Source organism: Triticum aestivum, chromosome 2D (assembly GCF_018294505.1).
Source record: "Triticum aestivum cultivar Chinese Spring chromosome 2D, IWGSC CS RefSeq v2.1, whole genome shotgun sequence".
In the NCBI taxonomy this organism is placed as follows: Eukaryota; Viridiplantae; Streptophyta; class Magnoliopsida; order Poales; family Poaceae; genus Triticum; species Triticum aestivum.
In genome coordinates this window covers 538,104,684-538,121,110 of record NC_057799.1, presented here as the reverse complement: position 1 = coordinate 538,121,110, position 16,427 = coordinate 538,104,684, and positions in this window count along the sequence as shown.

The following is a 16,427-nucleotide window of genomic DNA, read 5'->3' as shown; positions in this document are numbered from 1 at the left end:
TTTGTCATGCATGTACATCCATGACAATTTTATGACAGAATCAAGATAGTCATACCTGTGCTGTCGTAGAAGTGTTCCATGACATTACCAAAATTATCATCACGGAAGTGTCCACTTCCATGATGATAAATCGCGCGTCACAGAAGTGCTTTCATCAAGGGTGACCGACACGTGGCATCCACCGTAACGGAACGCCGTTAAGCTATCGGGTCGGGTTTTGGATCCGATAACCCGTTAACAACCCCGACCAATGGGAAATTTCCACATGTAAAATTCTTATTGGCCGGACGATACACGTGTCAGCTCGTCAGTGGGTCAGATAGGCGCCTATCATATGTCGACACGTGCCATGGCCCACCACTGGCCCATTTAGCTTACAAAGCCGGCCCGTTTGACTTGGTCAAAAGTTAACGGGCTGGCCCATGAAAAGCCTGTTAACGGTCTCTTCGCAAATAGCCCATTTTACGGCCCGTTAACTCACGACCCGTTAGGCCCTAAAGGAAATCGGCCCAACAACGTCATGTGGGCCGTCGAATATAACACTAGCCCATTTCACTTTTGGCCCATGTATGGTCCACGACGTCTTTCGGCCCATATGAGGCCTTCGTATCTTTCGGCCCTTTACAGGCCCACGGTGACTCTAGCCCATAATGAACAGTAATTTTCTTTATACCCGTTAACGGCCCGTGATTTACATGGGCCGTTTCCAGCCCGTGTTAGCTTTCATCCTATTGACGGCCCATATGTTCTTGGGCTCCTTTTGGGCCCTCGATTACTTCTGGCCCGTTACTGGCCTGTTCCCCTAATGGGCCAAATTCGGCCCATGGCAAGAGTCGGCCCGTTACTGGCCTTTTCCCCTAATGGGCCAAATTCGGCCCATGGCAGGAGTCGGCCCGTTACTGGCCTGTTACCCTAATGGGCCAAATTCGGCCCATGGCAAGAGTCGGCCCGTTTCTGGCCTGTTAACCCGTTGCGCCGTTTCCAGCCCGTCCTATATTCTGGCCCATTAATGACCCGTTATGCCTGTGACAGAATTAAGCCTTTGCTGTCCTATGCCCTGTTAACGGCCTGTTACCGTGCTGGGCCGATACCAATTACGCCCGATTACGGCCCATGTAGACCCATTTATCTGACGGCCCGAGGCCCACCGATTACAGGCCCATTTATCGACGGCCCGTAGGAGACCCATGGATCCTACGACCCGTATATGGCCCATGGTACTTGCGGCCACTAGCAAACTAGGGAAAAAGAAGACTAGGAAATAAATAAGGCCGAAACTGACGCTAGGCTATTAAGGCGATTGCACAGATTACATCCACTCGGCATCAAAGATCGCCACCAGTGCAAATATAGGGAACACCCTACACTATACAAAAATGGCTTGCTGTTTTCTTCACCCGGTGGCTGCATGTTAAGAATAAATTTTGTATCGCACCAAAACAAATTACAACTATATAACAAAAGGAAGGTTGGCATAAAACTTAACAGTCTAGTAGGTAAATGCACCACCAGAAGTTCAGAAGCTCAGTTCATTTGACCTGACTGTTACGTTTTCATGCTGTATTGTCCGATGGAACACCATAACCCTCGCCTTCATTTCCCCTAGGCTCCTGAACAACATAGCAAATGTCTGATAGTCTGGTTTCAAAACCATGCATATCTTGACGACATTGAGCAATGTTTCTCCTTGTTTCACAAAGGGTCTCTGTTAGGGAATGGACTTGTGTCTGGAGCGTAGATACAACATTGCTTTGAGCTTGCATATCTTGATCATGAGGCAGTTTGGACGATATTGCCTTAACAACCAACCCAGTATTACGCAGGAACGTGCTTTTGGCACTGTTAGTGGACAGGTACTGACCCACTACAGCAAGAGCTGACATTGCGGTTATAGTTGCCTCGCCACCTTCAGAAGGTGGCGGTTCCACCATTTTTCCCATAGCTTGCTGAAAAGTTGAGGTTTTACAGTAGTAGTACCAGAACAAAAAGTATTAAGGAGGCAGCAAAACCAAACAAAATAGCTTTGGTCTATATACAGAACTTATTCTGGTGAACCCATGTAAAATATTAGTTGTATTTTATTGCAAAGTACATAATAAAACCAGGTTCCAAACATATGACCATGTACCATCGCTAATGTATTGTCTATTTCTTCACATTGTATTGAGGGCTAAGGATAAAGAGACGAAGTTTATAATACGGTAAGCATAGTATGACATCATTCATATCACAAAACAACTGAGAATAGACAAACAGGCAATTGTAACATTGTGTGGGCAAGTCCAGCACGGAACTAGATTACGGGTCAAGATCAAAGGAACATCACTCCTCTCTTTTAAACCTTGTAAGGTGCGATGATACGCTAAGACAATTGTGTATTAAATTGAAAAGAGTAATAGACATTGGCTGCAAACCATGCAGTTCAAGGCACAAGTCAGAGTAAGTAGTAGTTAAAAGGCATGAGGATTAAGGACTTACAACAGCGGCTTTGACTTGTGTAGTCATGCCCTTCTTCTTGCTGGTGTGACAATCCTTGATGATTTCCACAACATTTGGTTCAGGTACTTTTTGGTCCTTGCGGGCTTTCCTCTGCATTTCGAACAAGTCAATATAGATCTGATAATATGGTACAACGAAAAGAGTGAAACAGCAGCTAATTACAAGAGCCTCGCAGTGTGCAATATAGCTACGAGATCCTGTCGTCTGTTGGAATTTCACTTTCGTACGGTTGGCCTTGTTCTTTGAACAGTTCACCTACAAGAAGATAGATTTGTGTGGCACATGCGTAAATAGGACTTCAACATGTGATCTGATCACATATATATAATGTACCTGATACTTCGGATCAGACCAGTGTTTAACAAGGCCCCTCCAGTCTTCATCCGATATATTTTCCACTGGAGGTGTTTGGGAAAGTTCACTGTTAGCCTTGCCTTCAAAGTGAGTTTTCCTCAAGTTATACCGATACTGTCGCAGAGCAGAATTGAAAACATGGGTGCAAGCTTGTCTGGTTGCATCATCTTGGCTATCCAACTTGAACCTCATCTGTTGAAAATTATGGGAGTCTCATTATTAGCAACCTAGAAAGTATGGGACAGAGCAAGACGATATTACTAGTTTCCATACATAACCATACTTACAGATAAATGGTCGAGGAAGGTGTTGAACTGGGTTTCGTCTTTGTCATTCCTGTACTGAACCCATGTTGGGAGGATACGTACATGACACCTAACGGCAACCGCTGCCTCTGATACTAACTTGGCTGACTCTGTAGCATCACGTGGCCTTTTTAAACCTGCCTCAAAACGGATCTCCATTCTTCCTCCTCTAGATTTAGTTAACCTATCGAGGAGTATCCCTGATGTTTGTTTCCTCTTGCGCCTAGGTGCTAGTCCAACAACAAACATAGGAAGTGTTAGTGTACATCAAACTGTGAGACTACATATAAAGAAGCATGCAACTGTAACTTGACTCCAGCAACTACCTTCTTGCTGTTGAAGCTCACAAGGTTCATCTGATATTGCCAACTCGTCTTGTGTCAAGAGTGCTTGGGAAGTAGTGTCAGGTGGCAAGGGAGCTTGGGAACGTGCTGCTAGCTCAGTTGACGCACGAGTAAGTCGTGCAGCTGGTAGTACTGTGGTAGGTGTTGCAAGAACTAGGGCTGTCTCTGCTTGTTTGGTGGCGGCTATTTGTTTCTGTTTGGCTTTTTTTGCAACTCGTGTAGCATGGGATGCCGTGTTTGTAGAATTTTCCGCTGGACTTTGACCTTCTATTGCACCATCAGTACCAGCAGAATCTGCAAGATTCATCCGCTTCTCATTCCCTGCCATTCTGTGTTTCTTCCTCTTTCTCTGTGCCATGTTAAGTCAAGCCGACAAGAAAAACGAATAACAATTTAGTTCTTCAGAACAAATTGATGCGTGATGCAGACGAATTGAACTTTGATGTTAGACAACCACATGATAGGAGGATGTAATATGTATGAAAAACAGGAGGGAAGAGATAACCAGAACTCTGATGTGTAAACTAAGAAGAAGACATTTCACCAAATTAGAAGCAATGCAATGGAAGGTAGACACCATATGAAAGATGCTACAAATACCGCTTTGCCAAGTTAACAGTGTCCCATCATAAATGGCGTTTAAACAAATGTGAAGCAGTACAAGAAATAAATCATATGCAAGATGCAAACAACATCACACTACCATGTTAGAGGTCTCTCGTCATTAGTGCCATTGCATATTCACAGCATTGCATATTCACAGCTTATGATGTGTAAACTAAGGAGAAGGCATTTCAACAAATTAGAAGCAATGAAAGCTAGACACCATATGAAAGATGCAACGAATATCACTCTACCAAGTTAAAACTGTCTCATCATAAGTGCCATTTCAACAAATTAGTAGTACAAGCTAGAAAAGAATGTGAGATGTAACCTATATCACACTCCGAAGTCAAACGTGTCTTATGATAAGTGATTGTTGCAGGTTACACAACAGTAGTAATTTGATGTAAGAACATGGTGTGATAGACATATATTGTATGTTCTAGAAACATGAACACGTGTCTTATTCAAGTATAATGTGTAAAGTAAGCAGATGGAATTCAACAAAATTAGAAGCAATACAAGCTAGACATCACACATAACATGCAACCACATATAACAGTGCCAAGTTAGAGGGAGCACCGGTGATGTTGCACTAGGGAGACGTGCTCATCATAAACACAGCTTTGTTGAGTGTCTATGCATGTGTTGTCTTGGAAATCATCTTGGGGGTGTGGAGGAGTAGAAACTGTAGAGGCCCTCCATTCGGAAGGAGCACCTTTATCCGCTGCCTTGCTAACTTCCTTCCGCTTTATTGATTTTGAATTGTCAAGTAAAACCGACAAGAAAAAGCAATAAAATTCTCTCTTCAGAACTCATTCATGCATGATACTGACAATCACTACTTTGATGTAAGGCAAACACAAGATACCAGGATGGAATATGTACGAAAAACAGGACGGCATGGCATGTTCACAACTGTTTGTGTAAACTAAGCAGAAACCATTCCAGCAAATAAGAAGTAATGCAAGCTAGACACCACATGAAAGATGCAACCAATATGACTCTGCCAAGTTAAAAGCGTCCCATCATAAATGGAATTTCAACAAATTAGAAGCAGCGCATGCTATAAATCATATGAAAGATACAACTAATATTGCACTGCATATACTAAAGGTGTCTCGTCATGTTGATTGATGCGGGATACAAAAAAACAATAGTTTTATGTAAGGACATGCTTAATAGACAGATGTACTATGTACTAAATAGAGGAAGGCATGTCACATTAACAGGTATAATGTATAAGCTAAGCAGACTAGCACATGCAGTTTAACCAGATTCGAAGAATTACAATCTAGACACCATATGCAACATGCAACCACATATCACGCTGCCAAGTTAGAGCAAGCACCTGCGATGCTAGTGTAGGGGAAATGCTGTAATCAACTACAGAGCTACGTTCACTATCTTCATCTAGCATTTTTTGTTTCTTGAGAATCATGTCGGCAGGCTGACGCTGCATTCTTTAAATGAGGAGTAGTCCCCTTGCCTGCCTGCCTCGTCATAAGTGATTGATGAGGGATACACAAGAACATTAGTTTGATGTAAGAACATGGTTAATACACAGATGTACTAGTATGTACCAAAAACAGAAAGGTATGTCATATTCAAAGGTATAATGTGTAAGCTAAGCAGATGCAATTTAACCAATTGGAAGCAATACAAGCTAGACATCCGGCTGGAGTGGTGAGCATGATCATCTAGGACCTGAGAGACTGGTGGGAGGCGGGCTGCTTCGCCACCATCGCATCTTTTTAGTTGGCTTCCAGGTGATGCCTATCTTTGCTGGGCTTGTCACTGGCTCGGCCAGTGCCCTGACTAGCTATTTGTCTTCTGGTGCTCACGGGATGGTGGTTAATGTAAAAAAATATCTTTCCTTATCTTACCGACTTCGGCCTGTCGAATACAAGCTAGACACCATATGGAACATGCAACCACATATGACACCGCGAAGTTAAAGCAAGCACCTAGGATGGTGGTTCATTGCGAGCGAGGTCATCAACTCCAGAGCTACGTTCACCGTCTCCATCTCCTCACACTGCACCCTTTATAGCGCTGTAACGTGTCTTGCCTACCCGCAGACGAAGTTGGAGCGACTTCTCTCTTTTCTTTTTGGCTTCTCTCATGGCAGCAGAGTCTGAAATACCCTTGCATAAAAACACAATAGTGAGAGTAAGGGTGAAGTGTGTGCAGAACTAGTGCACTGTAAAAGTAGCAGATAGCAGGTGGCTGAAAAATAAATGACAGGCGACATATGATAGCTCTACAACATTGCATGGCAAACAAAATTAGATTCTACTCCGTATGATTTTGTAATATATGAGCACAGGAAATGCAGGTACTCCTCCAGCACACCACCACATGTGGTCATATCTAAGATAACAGTCGACTGAAAATAAATAGGTCAGTCGAATTTTTTAATGAACCGTCCGATCTATAAGGAACGGGCAGATGGCCTTCGTCTACCTCCTGCCAGTCACTGTTGACAATCTTTCTCGAACCGCTAGTGACCACCGGCCCAGACCCTTGCCTCTGCCGCCCCGCCCTCCCATCGACCTCACACCACCGCCGTGCTTGGTAGCGCCCCCAGGCCACCCCTTTAATCCCGGCCGACTCCAGATCGGGCGCCAGTAGCTCTAGGCTGCACACGCCCCTAAGATAAACACCAAGGCGCTGCTTCCCCGGCGTAATAGGCGTGCTAGCGCCTGTTACGCCGGGGAATGCTTCCGTTAATTGGGAATCAACTGGCCAGAAATTGAAATTCGGGGGGCGACGGACCTCTAGCTAAGGTGAAATAGTATATGAGGAGAAACCTTGTGCATCGCGAGTTACTAGGAACATCTAGTATCAAGAAGAAGCGGTCAACTAGTGTCTCCTGTGGGATGAATACCGTGCAAGAAGAGACGTAAGATTTGCACGAATAAGGGAAGAGGAGTACCTTTTTCGGTTGCCGGTGTGGTCACCTCCACATGTCGCTCTGATCTTCTTCTTTTTACCGGGGAAACCGATGTTCTGGAGGGTGCAGGCTTGGATGAACCCATGGCCAAATTGTTGACTGTGTTGCCGTGGTCGTATGTCGGCGGAGGGGAAGCAGATCCGAGGCGGCGAAGGACGGCGTAGCAGGAACAGCTCCGGTGCGGTGGAGGGTGGTGAAGTTGGAGCGGCAGCGGTGAGGCGCAGGACGGCATGGTTGAACTGGCTCGGGTATGGACAGCTCGGCCTCGGCTTCAACTACTAGCTGCGGAGGGTGTTGCGGTTGAGGTTGCGGTGGACGACGACGTCGGGGTATCGGCTCCGGCGTGATGGAGGAGGGCGGCGGTTGATGGGTGGGATGGGGTGGCGGACGGAGGACGCCGGGGTTTCGCGGCTGGTGGAGAGGTAGTTTTGGCACCCACGGAGTACGAATGGGGAATCAGACGGGTGGGGGGGAACCATGTTTCAGTCTGGGACGCGCTTGTTTTTGGCTTTTTTGAACAGAAGATGGGACGCGCTTGTTTGAAATTTGGGGAAGTACAAACTTTGCCCCCCTCTTAAATTTCGGACCTACTGCGGGTCGGGGGTAGGATGGTAACCCCAGGTGTCCCAAATAGTGGGCAGGAGCGATTTCGGCCGCGCGCATGTGTGCTTAGGCGGCCATTGTGTATGAATGTTTTTTGGATGCGGTTGCGTGGCGTCTAGATGAAGCTACAAACCTACCCCGGTTTAGACCTTTGGACGTCGGGCCGGTAGGTTTCACGGGTCGGAGTTATTAGAAAAGTAATTTCCTTGTACTACCAAATATTGGTCTCACGCGGTTTCGGGCGAGTAGAGTCTCCTTTGGCGCTTCGTTCGAAATTTTGAAACACAAGCATTCACGTTTAGAGTACTCTTGAACTATGAGGATTGACCTAAATAGACAACGTTATATTTGACCTTGTATGTTTGAAAACCTCATTAAATTATCTGCTTCTTTTTGAAATTTTGACACTTGAAAATCCTATAACTACGATTATTTTGGAATGGAGGAGCTAAATTTGAATCTATTTTGTACATGACTACATATGCTATTATGTACAAAATTAGAGCAAAGATTGGTGTGCCCATAATTTAGGTATGGTTTACAAATGCCATGATATCAAATTCAAATAATTGAATGGACTTCATGTTGAATTCGATTTTTTAAACCACCTTAAGTTGAATTCAAATGTATGCTAGTTCATAGGTAGCTATTTATAATGTCCATTGTGTAACTTTTGTATGTATAATGTGCTTTACACACACAACATGAACTATACTCACGTTTATATTCGATTGCTAAAGCGATGCATTGTCTGGAGTTCAAAATACTAACTATGTGGATCAATTGTGTCGAATAATAACGTAGACATGCTCAAATTCGATAGAATCTTGATATTGAAGGCAAGACGAAAAAAATATATGTGACAGCATTATCGGCACACTTCTTAGTATTGAAGGCAAGACGAAAGATACCTTAAAATCTAGGATTGATTTGACACACCTGGGTATAAGAAAGGATTTGCAGGTGCAAGATGAAGGTAAACCACGGGATATGGCACCAGCTGTGTACGTCTTGGACAAGGTAAAAAGAAAAGAATTCTGCGAGGTCCTGTCACGTGTGAGATTCCCACATGGATTTGCTTCCAACCCTGAAAGGCGAGTCAGTGCAGATGGAAACAAGGTACAAGGGTTGAAAACTCATGACTGCCACGTCCTACTTCAAAGGGTTTTACCTGTTATCCTTAGAGGATTGGGCCGCCCTGACTTATACAGAGCAGTTGCAGAGTTGGGACAATTCTTCAGGGAACTCTGCAGTAGGAATATCAGGATAGATGCTTTGGAGCGTCTTAGAGACAAGATACCAACTATCCTATGCGACCTTGAGAAGATATATCCTCCAGCCTTCTTTGATGTGATGGTGCATTTGGCTATTCATCTACCTGATGAGGCACTACTTAGAGGTCCAGTACAGTATGGCTGGATGTACCCTATTGAAAGGCGGCTAGGCACTTTCAAGGGCTATGTTAGGAACAGAGCTAGACCCGAGGGTTCCATTGCAGAGGCCTACATTGCTACATAAGCGTTGACATTCTGCTCAAAATACATTGAAACAGCTGATCAGCTTAGCAAAGAGGTGGGTGAAGACAATCCCAGGCTCAATGTTTTCGATTATTCTGTTCGAGTTACAGGGAAGAGTCGACAAGAGGACAAACCTAAAGATTTGGACAAAATGGTTTGGTATGTGTTGAATAACTGTCCTGAGATACTACCTTATATCAAGTAAGTGCAGTACCGCAGCTTATACATCGTAATCTACTAAACTCTCAGCACATTCTTATATATTTAGATGTTTGACGCGATCACTATGTTGTGCAGCATCTACAAAGAGGAGTTACTGCCGCAAAATCCAAGAAACATTGACAAACTGATTATGGCAGGATTTGCGAAATGGTTCAAGAACCATGTAAGCTTTTGAAGTGCACTGTCTGTTTTTTTAATATATTGAGTACATAAGATGATCAGCTTGTCTATTTTCTAATCATAGGTTAAGAAGATGCGGGAGGATGGGCAAGCAGTTGATGATGCCCTTTACTCACTAGCAATGTGTCGGAGTAAATGGCCACGGGTAGCCTAACCGACTCCCCCTGGCTCTTCAAAAAATTATCAGGCCATTCGAGCCTTCAAGCATCCAGAGCATGGGGCTGCCTTCCTCCGGCCGGCTATACCCAGGGCCGACTATCAGAAGGCGACCCGGCCTCAAAAACCTTCCCGAAGAAAGCTACGAGATGGCCGACTCCAGGAAGCCGGCCCCAAGAGGACCGACTCCCAGAAGCCGGCCATGAAGAGAGCCGACTCCCAGAAGCGGGCCAAGACTGCACCCACCAAGATTGCATCCACATAACGGTGATAAGACGGGGCGTGGCCGCAGTACAACCCAGTACCCCCGAATCCCGGAACAGGCATGGCCACAGGGCGCCGTACGGGTCAGCCATCCCCCGTCCGGCGCGGCACTGTAGCCATGTTGACCTCAACGTCACCCACGACAGGCGCCAGTACGACCCGCGGGCGGCGGGCCCCTTTAGCTAGAGAGACGCTCGAAGGCGGCCCGACCTCCCCTAGTCGGCCGGGGGCGTAGCCGGCTTCCAATAGCCGGCTACCTCCCTCCCTCGAAACATGTGCCTCATTAAGGAGACAAGACGAGGTGAGGCTACAGTGAGAGCCCGCAAGGCGGCGGCACTGTAGCCACGCTTACCTCGACAAAGCCCTCGTCATCAGGGGCGAGGCAACAGTAACCAGCCGCCGACAAGGCCCCCAAGCGGTGGGGCCGGCCTGTCGGCCAAGAGGCCGGCAGCCGGCGGGACCCACCAGTCGGCGGGCCCCAATGGCCGGCGGAGAAACCGGCGAGCACAGACACTGACGGCTGGGACCCACGCCCAGCCGGATTACCATTGTACCCCTGGGGGGTAGGCCTATATAAACCCCCCGGGACACCCATGCAAAGGGTTGATCTCATAGAGTTTCACACACCACATAGAGAGAAAAGGAGAGCTAGCCTTGCCCTTCTTCTTCCCCTAGCCAAACAGCTCAAGGAGCATTTGTAGCTACTTGTATTGATCTAGTGATCATGCGGAGACCCCGCAGAGCAGGACTAGGGGTGTTATCTCCATGGAGAGCCCCGAACCTGGGTAAGATCCGCCGGCGTGCATGTCTTCGCCTTATCCCATTTCCAGGCACCGGCGATGTCTTACTAGCTCCCACAATGATAAGCCACCCGTTGGCATATGTCGCACCCACCACCCGACATTTGGCGCCCACCGTGGGGCTAGGTGCACCGTCGTCCGAAGACCTGTTCTGGACGGGAACCCTTTTCCTCCCCCGCAAGCGTAGCCAGCCTGCTACACTCGATGGCACTTGCCCTGACGCGCTGCAAGGCGTCGACGACGCCTGCGCGGCGAGCTGCCTCGCCGACCTTCTTGGCGAGACTCGCATCTCCGACGAGCCCGCGTGCGACACGGGCACACACTACCCCGAGAGCCGCCTCATCAGCCTCCTCGACCAGCTTCACGTCTCCAGCGAGCTTGCTGTGGACTTGGAGTCGGTCGGCTCCATCGACCCGATGCTTGTCGACCCCGACACGGCATCGCTTGACGCCTTCCCCACTAACGTGGTGATCTTCGACGACCCTCTCCCTCGAGCCGACAGTGGCAGCAGCGCTGTCACTGAGGTGCTGGTCATCAGCCACGGAGCCGACTCGGGCGAGAACGCCCACGACGCCCTACAAGCGGCGCTGCACGACCTGTCCGTCCCCATCCCAGCCGACGCCGACGCCGAGACTCTGGAGGCACGCCGCCTCGCCCTCATCGCGGAGGGCCAGAAGATAGCCTCCATGAGACGCCTCACTGAGGCTCACCAGCGCGAAGTCGACCGCACCGCCTTTGGTACGCCGCCTCATGGCGGGCCGAGCCGAGCCGGCCTCGTCAAGAAGCGCGGCGCGGCCATCGCTAGCATGCTGGGGGCAGACCGCCCAGTCTACGCCACGCCGCTCGAGAATCTGCGAGCCGCTCAGGCGGCCGCAGAAGAGCTGAACGGGCTGGGGGCTGATGAGCTCCCCTACATGACAAGGCGCATCCAGCAGCTGATTGACGCGACCGCAGAACGGCATGAAGCCGGCGCCCGCGCTGAGAGTCCTCCCCCACGCCGAGAGCATGCCGCGACATCCCGGTCGCCGACTGCGAGCGGCGCCCGCGCGAGGAAAGACAAGGAGCTGGCTGCTAGCCGCAGCCGGACTCGAATCACCATTGAGCGCGACGCAGAAGGCCGCCCCCGAGCGGTGGAACGCCAAGGCAATCCGCCTCCCCCACGCCTCGTGGGGAGAGATATCCCACCCCGCCGCCTGTCACGCATCCGACTCTCGGTGGCCGACTAGGCCACCGCGAAGGAGTCAGCGAGAATGATGCCCGCCACCGGATCGACCGCCTAGCGTGATCCCTGGCGTTAGAAGAAGAAGATGATGCCGGCCCGCCTTGCTTCGGCCCCCGCATCCGCCACGAGCCCTTCCCCAAAGGGTTCTCACTCCCCAGAGACACGCCCAAGTACAACGGCTCCATGAAGCCGGAAGATTGGCTGATCGACTACTCTATCGCGGTCAGCATAGCAAACGGCAACAGGTGCGTTGCTGTGAAGTACGTCCCTCTCATGCTTCAAGGCACGACACACACCTGGCTGAACAGCCTCAAGCCCTACAGCGTCAACAGCTGGCTAGGAAGTCTTCGTCCGCAACTTCACCAGCACATACAAGCGGCCTCCCAAACCCCGCCAGCTCTCCTTATGCGTCCAAGGGCCCAGCGAATCGACTCGCGACTACCTCACGCGGTGGGCCGAGCTCCGCAACTCCTGCGAGGGGGTGCACGAGGTTCAAGCCATAGAATACTTCACCGCCGGGTGCCGAGAGGGCACCCTCCTCGAGCACCGACTCCTCTGCGACGAGCCGACTACCCTCGACGAGCTGCTGGTCATAGCAGACAAGTATGCCACGGCCGACTCCTCGATGAAGACCGAGCTCCGAGTGGATGCCTCTGGAAAGGTGCTCGCTCCGGCTTCCAAGACGCCGGCTGGCGACTCCAACCGACGCCCCTACCAGAACGACCACAAGCGCAAGGCCCCTATGCCGCCTTCCACCAGTCAGCAGGTGGCCACTGTCAAAGACGAGCAGCCCGAAGAGCGGCCCGCTCCCAAGAAGAAGGGCGGCAGGCCGGCTTGGCAGCCGGCCTTCTCCTACGAGCAAACTCTCGATGCCCCCTGCAAGTTCCACAGCGGCGCGAAGCCATCCAACCACAGGACCCGGAAGTGCCACTGGCTCACACGGATCTCCAAGGGCGAGGGGCTGGTGCCGCCTCCGCCTCCCGGCCCGCCGCCTCCAGCCCCCCAGCAGCCGGCTGCTCGACCAGCAGTCCGAGCCATTCAGGATGAGTTCCCAGATGAGCACGTCGCCAGATTGAAGACAAGTGCAGTCGGCGCCGACAGCACCAAGAAGTCAACGCGGTCGCCTCCAGCAAGCCCGAGTTCATGCATTGGTCTGAGAGGCCTATCAGCTGGAGCCGGGCCGACCACCCAGAGATGATGCCGTCTCCCGGCTCTTACGCATTGGTGTTGGACGTCACCCTCGCGACGGAGAGGCGAGCTGCCCGATTCTCCCGCGTTCTGATTGATGGCGGAAGTAGTATCAACATACTGTACCGCGACACCATGGAGAAGTTGAACCTCAAGGCGAAGCAGCTCATGCCAAGCCGGACCGTGTTCCATGGCATCATACCCGGCCTGTCCTGTTCCCCAATCGGCAAGATCAAGATGGATGTTCTCTTCGGAGACAAGGATCACTTGCGCCGAGAAGCTATCTGGTTCGAAGTAGTGGACCTAGAAAGCCCTTACCACGCCTTGCTTGGCCGACCTGCCCTGGCCAAGTTCATGGCTGTGCCCCACTACGCCTACCTCAAGATGAAGATGCCGAGTTCAAAGGGGATCATCACTGTAGCCGGCGACTACAAGAAGTGCATCGAGTGCGCTGCAGCCAGAAGCCGACTGGTCGAGTCCCTCGTGGTTGCTGAAGAGAAGAAGATGCTGGAGCGAGTTGTGGCCATGGCCGGCAAGCAGCCGGCCCTGTCCCCCAACCCCAAGGAATATGATGCTCAGGGCTCCTTCCAGCCGGCCAAGGAGACGAAGAAGATACCTCTGGACCCGGAGAACCCGGAGAGGTTTGCTGTCGTTGGTGCAAACCTGGACAGTAAATAGGAAGGCGAGCTCGTTGACTTCCTCCGTGAGAATCGAGACATCTTTGCATGGTCCCCAAAGGACATGCCAGGTGTTCCGAAGGATTTCGCCGAGCACAAGCTACACATCCGAGCAGACGCGAAACAAGTCAAGCAGCCTCTCCGCCGACTGTCGGAGGAGAACAGAAGAATCGTAGGAGAAGAGATAGCTCGGCTCTTGGCCGCCGGCTTCATTATGGAAGTGTTTTTCCCAGAGTGGCTTGCCAACCCGGTCTTGGTGTTGAAGAAGAACAACAGATGGCGTATGTGTATAGATTACACTAGCCTCAACAAAGCTTGCCCCAAAGATCCGTTTGCCCTACCACGGATTGATCAAGTGATAGACTCCACAGCCGGATGCGAGCTGTTGAGTTTCTTGGATGCCTACTCAGGATACCACCAGATCAAGTTGGACCCAGCCGACCGCCTGAAGACCGCCTTCATCACACCATTCGGAGCTTTCTGCTACCTAACTATGACATTCGGCTTGAGGAATGCTGGTGCCACTTTTCAGCGTTGCATGCAGAAATGCCTCCTCAAGCAACTCGGCAGAAATGCCCACGTCTATGTAGACGATATTGTGGTTGTAGCGACCAGACCTCAAATGGCCTGTGCTGCTGTGCACCAGTGTCATCCCTGGATCAGTAATGCTGACACGCACAGTACAAATGGAGGATTTATAACAGAGTAGCAATCACACACTTATTACATCGAATATCTCCAAAGAGATTAAGTAAAAACATGGCTTAAGGCCATCTAATAACGATAACAGCGGAAGACTTGGAAGATAAGTGAGTCCATCAACTCCAGCGGCATCACTGAGTATAAGACCACGACCTAAGGCACCTTACTCGTCGTTTGAAAAGTCTGCAACATGAAACGTTGCAGCCCAAAAACGGGTCAGCACATAGAATATGCTGGCAATGTAACACATAGAGAGCAATGAACAATGATAATGCTATACTATATGCATATATGGCTGGTGGAAAGGCTCTATGGTTACAGTTTTGCGAAAAGCCAATTTTATCCTACTGCAAAGGAATAAATTTTATTAACTATCATGGTGGTTGAAACATTGAGAAGGTACCTCCAACTCAATCCCAATTAAGTATCATCATTAACCCAACAAAATTAATTATAAGTATCACGGTGATGAGATTCAAATGATAATCCAGATACTAGATACTCAAGTTGTCCATAACCGGGGACACGGCTAATCATGATCAGTTTGTACACTCTGCAGAGGTTTGCGCACTTTTCCCCACAAGACTCGATCGCCTCCGCTTGATTCTCGCACTGCATGATGTTTGAGAAACGGATGACCGAGACACAGTCTTTCAGAAACAGTCACTCTCTACTCTGGATGGACCGGTACACCTACTTTCCCCTACATCTGCTAGTCCACCTCTTCAAGAGATCCTGTAACCTACTCAGCTATGCTAGAGCCCATAATAGCTTGTGGCTGCACACGGAAGTTTCTAGCATGAATAATCTTATGATCCCCTTGAGCCTGGGTGGCGGACCTTATACATACAGACAACACTGGGTTCTCCAGGTGCCTCAATCCACCCAGATGTGAGTTTTAGTTGCCACCTTAAGTTGAACCATTATTAAACATCTCACATCTGTCATGAATATCTCTCAAACCCAATCCACGTCTACGAGCATAGCATGGCAATAATAAAAGCAACGTAGAAGTAACTCCCAAGGGTTTGATAAAGAACAGGTAATAGGTACTACCTCAACTACTTCCCAATACCCACAGTTTAATTAGATCCTAATCATGCAAGTGTTTGAGGAAAAATATCTAATGCAATAAAACTGGGTATGAACGGTATGATCAAAGTGTTACTTGCCTTGCTGATGATCCGCAAAACCTAGCGAGTCGAAGTAACAAGCGGCACACTCCGGGTACTCTATCGCAAACAAACAAGCATACAATCAGTACTCAACTAGTGCACAGGTAAAACTCGAATGAAAGATCCAACCAGAAAGTTCAACTTAAGAACTCCGGTTTGCAAAAAGAATCAACTCGAAAGAAACAACAAAAGTCAAACGGCGAAAGAAAGAAACTTCGTTTGCTAATCTGGATCTAGGTCAAATTTTACTGTAGCAAAAACTTGTTTGAGTAGGTTAAACGGAAAGAGAATTTCGAGATGAAACTCTAGGCGCTTGAATCGCCTGATTCCGATAAACGAGCGAAAAGTTAAACAGATTCGAAGATTCGATCGGAAATCGGATCCGAGAAAATAACGAGAAAAATTCGACGAAAAAGAAAAACGGACGAACGGTTAAATAACGGACGTTCGTTAACAGAGAAAAACCGATGAACGCTTTCGTTAAAACGAACGGTTCGGTGAACGCTCGCGAAATAAGAAAACCGAAAAAAAACCGATCTAGGGTTTTTTTTAAAACAAAAGGTTTTTTTTCCAGAAAACCGGTCAACAACGAAAACGGCCGGCGGTAGTACCTCGATGGGTGGGCTCCGGCGAGGGGCTCCGGTGGCGGGGCTCGGGCGC